General features: G+C 43.3%; 1 long non-coding RNA gene across 1 annotated transcript in view; it reads right to left on the bottom strand.

Annotated features, from left to right (window-relative positions):
• The window catches only part of LOC149971382 (uncharacterized), a 170,005-nt gene that overhangs the window by 117,055 nt on the left and 46,001 nt on the right, over window positions 1–6,949 (bottom strand). The gene's annotated exons all lie outside the window — the stretch shown is intronic.

The raw sequence follows: 6,949 nt of genomic DNA on the forward strand, positions 1-6,949 counted from the left end.
AACGGTTTAGTTATATTTCAATCTTCTGTGATGCATTTAGAGTGTTATATTGGGATGCAAATTACATTTTTTATACATTCTAATCTATATCTGACATGGTACAAGTGTCTTCTATTTGTTGTTGTTGCCCATGAACATGTCTGTGAGGTGTATGCTTTTGTTTCCAAGTAGATTTGTTTAAGACTACTAATAAACACTCTGTGTGACCCTGATTTACCCTGCTGCAGTAAATTAAGTAACCTTCTGTCTTACAGTGCCTTGCGAAAGTATTCGGCCCCCTTGAACTTTGCGACCTTTTGCCACATTTCAGGCTTCAAACATAAAGATATAAAACTGTATTTTTTTGTGAAGAATCAACAACAAGTGGGACACAATCATGAAGTGGAACGACATTTATTGGATATTTCAAACTTTTTTAACAAATCAAAAACTGAAAAATTGGGCGTGCAAAATTATTCAGCCCCCTTAAGTTAATACTTTGTAGCGCCACCTTTTGCTGCGTTTACAGCTGTAAGTCGCTTGGGGTATGTCTCTAACAGTTTTGCACATCGAGAGACTGAAATTTTTTCCTCCTTGCAAAACAGCTCGAGCTCAGTGAGGTTGGATGGAGAGCATTTGTGAACAGCAGTTTTCAGTTCTTTCCACAGATTCTCGATTGGATTCAGGTCTGGACTTTGACTTGGCCATTCTAACACCTGGATATGTTTATTTTTGAACCATTCCATTGTAGATTTTGCTTTATGTTTTGGATCATTGTCTTGTTGGAAGACAAATCTCCGTCCCAGTCTCAGGTCTTTTGCAGACTCCATCAGGCTTTCTTCCAGAATGGTCCTGTATTTGGCTCCATCCATCTTCCCATCAATTTTAACCATCTTCCCTGTCCCTGCTGAAGAAAAGCAGGCCCAAACCATGATGCTGCCACCACCATGTTTGACAGTGGGGATGGTGTGTTCAGCTGTGTTGCTTTTACGCCAAACATAACGTTTTGCATTGTTGCCAAAAAATTCTATTTTGGTTTCATCTGACCAGAGCACCTTCTTCCACATGTTTGGTGTGTCTCCCAGGTGGCTTGTGGCAAACTTTAAACAACACTTTTTATGGATATCTTTAAGAAATGGCTTTCTTCTTGCCACTCTTCCATAAAGGCCAGATTTGTGCAATATACGACTGATTGTTGTCCTATGGACAGAGTCTCCCAGCTCAGCAGTAGATCTCTGCAGTTCATCCAGAGTGATCATGGGCCTCTTGGCTGCATCTCTGATCAGTCTTCTCCTTGTATGAGCTGGAAGTTTAGAGGGACGGCCAGGTCTTGGTAGATTTGCAGTGGTCTGATACTCCTTCCATTTCAATATTATCGCTTGCACAGTGCTCCTTGGGATGTTTAAAGCTTGGGAAATCTTTTTGTATCCAAATCCGGCTTTAAACTTCTTCACAACAGTATCTCGGACCTGCCTGGTGTGTTCCTTGTTCTTCATGATGCTCTCTGCGCTTTTAACGGACCTCTGAGACTATCACAGTGCAGGTGCATTTATACGGAGACTTGATTACACGCAGGTGGATTGTATTTATCATCATTAGTCATTTAGGTCAACATTGGATCATTCAGAGATCCTCACTGAACTTCTGGAGAGAGTTTGCTGCACTGAAAGTAAAGGGGCTGAATAATTTTGCACGCCCAATTTTTCAGTTTTTGATTTGTTAAAAAAATTAGAAATATCCAATAAATGTCGTTCCACTTCATGATTGTGTCCCACTTGTTGTTGATTCTTCACAAAAAAATACAGTTTTATATCTTTATGTTTGAAGCCTGAAATGTGGCAAAAGGTCGCAAAGTTCAAGGGGGCCGAATACTTTCGCAAGGCACTGTATATAACCCTACCAAACGTAACATAAGATACTAATTTGACTGTGCCAGATTTACATTTACTATGTTACATCTAGTCTATGAGACCAGGCTGGTCATTCTGCTTCTCTCTGCTGAACATATCAGCCAACCAGACCGAAAGTGTCACTGACCATAGTTCTTTTGTGTTTTAGTGTTGGTCAGGACGTGAGCTGAGTGGGCATTCTATGTTTTGTGTTTCTATGTTGGGTTTGTTGTTTGGCCTGATATGGTTCTCAATCAGAGGCAGGTGTTTGTCATTGTCTCTGATTGGGAACCATATTTAGGTAGCCTGTTTTATGTTGGATTTTGTGGGTGGTTGTCTTCTGTCTTTGTGTCTATGCGCCAGATAGGACTGTTTTCACATTTGTTGTTTTGTATTTTGTAAGTGTTCTCGTTTATCATCTATATTAAACATGTTGAACACTAACCACGTTGCATTTTGGTCCTCCTCTCCTTCCACGGAAGAAAACCGTTACAAGATGTTCATGATGATGTACAGTATATTAAGTGTTAATCAAATGTTATACAACGTGTGGGTCTAATCCTGAATGCCGATTGGGTAAAACCGCATTCCAGCCGGTGTCTATTCCACAAGTTACCACGGCTAAATCTATGACATTAAAATTACTCTGTTCCATTCAAATTCGATCTCCAACTGTCCCATAGTAATTAATGTGTCGGGAGTCGGGATGAGACAGACAGGCAGGCAGCATTTCTCAGACAGTCGAAATTATGAAATCAGCTGGCATAATTTGTATGGATATATACGCTGCAATGTAAATTGAAAAAAGGTCAAATGAAATGAGGCTGAAATCGCGCCTCATTAGCTCATTGTTATGGATGTATCCAAATAAATGCCACTAGAAAACAGATTAAACAAATGAAAATGCAGCTACTTTGCTGTTATTCTAGCTTCAGAATAAGTTAGCCGTAGTTGGCTAGCTAGCAAGCAAGGGATGAGAATATTTCCAGCCAGTATGGCATTGGTGTCACGCCCTGACCTTAGTTATCTTTGTTTTCTTTATTATTTTGGTTAGGTCAGGGTGTGACGAGTGTGGTTGGTTTAGTTTTTGTACTGTCAAGGTGTTTTTGTACTGTCAAGGTGTTTATGTATTGTCTAGGTGTTTATGTATTGTCTAGGTGTTTTTGTATTGTCTAGGTGTTTATGTATTGTCTAGGTGTTTTTGTATTGTCTAGGTGTTTATGTATTGTCTAGGTGTTTATGTATTGTCTAGGTGTTTATGTATTGTCTAGGTGTTTTTGTATTGTCTAGGTGTTTATGTATTGTCTAGGTGTTTTTGTATTGTCTAGGTGTTTATGTATTGTCTAGGTGTTTATGTATTGTCTAGGTGTTTATGTATTGTCTAGGTGTTTATGTATTGTCTAGGTGTTTTTGTATTGTCTAGGTGTTTTTGTATTGTCTAGGTGTTTTTGTATTGTCTAGGTGTTTTTGTATTGTCTAGGTGTTTTTGTATTGTCTAGGTGTTTATGTATTGTCTAGGTGTTTTTGTATTGTCTAGGTGTTTATGTATTGTCTAGGTGTTTTTGTATTGTCTAGGTGTTTATGTATTGTCTAGGTGTTTTTGTATTGTCTAGGTGTTTATGTATTGTCTAGGTGTTTTTGTATTGTCTAGGTGTTTTTGTATTGTCTAGGTGTTTTTGTATTGTCTAGGTGTTTTTGTATTGTCTAGGTGTTTTTGTATTGTCTAGGTGTTTATGTATTGTCTAGGTGTTTTTGTATTGTCTAGGTGTTTATGTATTGTCTAGGTGTTTTTGTATTGTCTAGGTGTTTTTGTTAGATGGAGCAGGACCCTGGACGCAGCCGGGGGAGTATCGCCATCCTAAGGAGGAGTTAGAGGCAGCGAAAGGGGAACTGCGATACTACGAGGAGAAATACAGGAGAATAGAGGAACAGAGAAGGTATGAAGGTACATGGCTAGCACGGAAGCCCGAGAGGCAGCCCCAATATTTATTTTGGGGGGGGAGGCACACGAGGAGATTGGCTAAGTCAGGTAGGAGACCTGAGCCAACTCCTCATGCTTAACGTGGGGAGTGGGTAACTGGTCAGGCACCGTGTTATGCAGAGATGCGCACGGTGTCTCCAGCGCTCTATTCCAGCTCCTCGCATTTGCTGGGCTAGAATGGGCATCCAGCCAGGACGTATTGAGCCAGCTCTGTGTTCTGGATCTCCAATGCGTCTCCATGGTCCAGTGTATCCTGTGCCTCCTCTCCGCACTCACGCTGAGGTGCGTGTCACCAGCCAAGTACCACCAGTGCCAACACCATGCACCAGGCTTCCTGTGTGCCTTCAGAGCCCAGTACGCCCTGTTCCTGCTCCTCGCACTCACCCTGAGGTGCGTGTACCCAGCCCGGTACCACCAGTGCCGGCACCACGCACCAGGCCTACAGTGCGTCCGGCAACATTACCCAGTCCAGAGCGTCCGCCGACAGTACCCAGTCCAGAGCGTCCGCCGACAGTACCCAGTCCAGAGCTTCCGGCAACATTACCCAGTCCAGAGCGTCCGGCAACAGTACCCAGTCCAGAGCGTCCGGCGACAGTTCACAGACCAGAACCTCCAACGACGGGCCACAGTCCGGAACCTCCAACGACGGGCCCCAGTCCGGGGCCGACGGCGAGGATCCGCAGTCCAGAGCCTCCGACGATGATCCACGGGTCAGTGATACAAAAGCGGACTTAGTGTAAAGAAGGGGGGCGGCGTCCAGAACTAGAGCCGCTACCGAGGTTAGATGCCCACCCAGACCCTCCCATATAGGTTTAGGTTTGCGGCCAGGAGTCCGCACCTTTGGGGGGGGGGGGGGGGGGGGGGGGGGGGGGGGTACTGTCGCACCCTGACCTTAGTTATCTTTGTTTTCTTTATTATTTTGGTTAGGTCAGGGTGTGACGAGGGTGGTTGGTTTAGTTTTTGTACTGTCAAGGTGTTTTTGTACTGTCAAGGTGTTTTTGCATTGTCAAGGTGTTTTTCTCCTGTCTAGGGTTTATGTATATCTATGGGGTTTTAGTATGTCTAGGTATATGTAGGTCTATGGTGGCCTGAATTGGTTCCCAATCAGAGACAGCTGATTATCGTTGTCTCTGATTTGGGATCCTATTTAGGTTGCCATTTTGTTTTTTGGGGGTTATTATCTATGTGTAGTTGCATGTCAGCACTCGTGTTATATCGCACCCTGACCTTAGTTATCTTTGTTTTCTTTATTATTTTGGTTAGGTCAGGGTGTGACGAGGGTGGTTGGTTTAGTTTTTGTACTGTCAAGGTGTTTTTGTACTGTCAAGGTGTTTTTGCATTGTCAAGGTGTTTTTCTCCTGTCTAGGGTTTATGTATATCTATGGGGTTTTAGTATGTCTAGGTATATGTAGGTCTATGGTGGCCTGAATTGGTTCCCAATCAGAGACAGCTGATTATCGTTGTCTCTGATTTGGGATCCTATTTAGGTTGCCATTTTGTTTTTTGGGGGTTATTATCTATGTGTAGTTGCATGTCAGCACTCGTGTTATATACTGTAGCGTCACGTTTGTTTTGTTATTTTGTTTAGTGTTCTTCGTTTATTAAAGAAGAATGTATTCATATCACGCTGTGCCTTGGTCTCATTAATATGACGAACGTGACAATTGGAACATTTTGAATGAACGACTGGGTCGCGTCCATAGATACAGAACAAAAAGACTGAACGACCAGGCCGTGTCTCTAGCAACCAAACCGATAGAACGAATGACCAGCCGGCTTGGGTAGCAACCCTAGATTTGTGTCGGGACTTGATGAATAAATTCATCAAAATAACGTTTTGAATGAAAATATGTAAATTATTTATTTGAATATGTTGGTAACCCATTCTATAAATGTGATAATGCCCTCGAAGTTGGTGTTTGGAGGCCCTTGACAAACAATATATCCTCCAAACACTGGCTTCTCGGGCATTATCACTTAATTATTCTGCTCTGACAGTTCTGTTGATATGGAAACTAGGTAGCTAGCGACACACCAGTGACAGCATCTCAAGCCATGCATGTGTCAGTACAGTGTAGATTAGGCGCAGCCAACGGATGGGATGGGGGTGGGGGGTTGCAAACTTGACAACGCCACAACTACTTGTGGGCAATGGGTTCAGAACAACAACGATAAAACTTTATACAAAATTACACCATCACCCAAAAGGACACTTGGCGAGTGGGAGGACAAGGGGGAATGTGCTGGGCACAGGCTGACTACTCTCTGTGCAAGTGCCTGGTGTAAAGTCATAATGGCGTTTACAGCTACCCATTTTAACCTCAGACCCTAGAGAACACACAGAGACAGGGGTGATGAACACTGAGAGTAGCGTGGAGAACAGTCTGGTTTTCAGATCCCACGCTGCTTCCCCGTTTTTCCCTCAGTCTCCACTCTCCTCTGGCCGCCTCATATCAATCAGCAGTCAGCGCAGAGGGTGAAAAACAGAGATCAGTAAGTGAGCAGCAATCTCTGAGGAGAAAAACAACAGTCTGGACTGGCTGAGAGGCCTAGCTCCACATCTCTACAAACTTAACAACACTATCTCCTCCTCTCTGCTCTTTAAAGACTCCTCACAACAGCAGAGTCAGGCACCCTTCAAGGATGCTTTTTGAGAGATTCAGCACATTGAAAGATTCCTCACTGCCATGAAAGAAGTGCCATACTATAATGCACAGAGAGCAGTAGATCTTCTTCATCTGCTGTTTTAACATGGTGTTCCAAACAGCTGAAGAGGGTGTTGGGAAAATGGTCTATATTTCTGAGGGCCCAACATACACATAACAGAACTGCATGGACAGTAAAGGTTTCATATGCACCCTTAGGACATTTAATTACCTCCAGCTGGGCAACAGGCTTGTGTCTGTGCCAGAGTTAGTGAAAAGCAGGTGACCTGTTCAGAACAGTAGAGAGAGGAGCTTCTCTAACTGAATTTAGGGAGTTCAGTCAGATGACGTAGTTTTGGACACGTGTTCTCTTTGCGACAGTGAATATTTCATTAGTACGTTGAGGGTGAGTGCAGTGTTGTGTGCGAGTGTGTACATACAGCAGAGGCTCCTCC

This window comes from Oncorhynchus mykiss, chromosome 26 (genome assembly GCF_057628025.1).
Source record: "Oncorhynchus mykiss isolate SJ-2025 chromosome 26, ASM5762802v1, whole genome shotgun sequence".
NCBI lineage: Eukaryota > Metazoa > Chordata > Actinopteri > Salmoniformes > Salmonidae > Oncorhynchus > Oncorhynchus mykiss.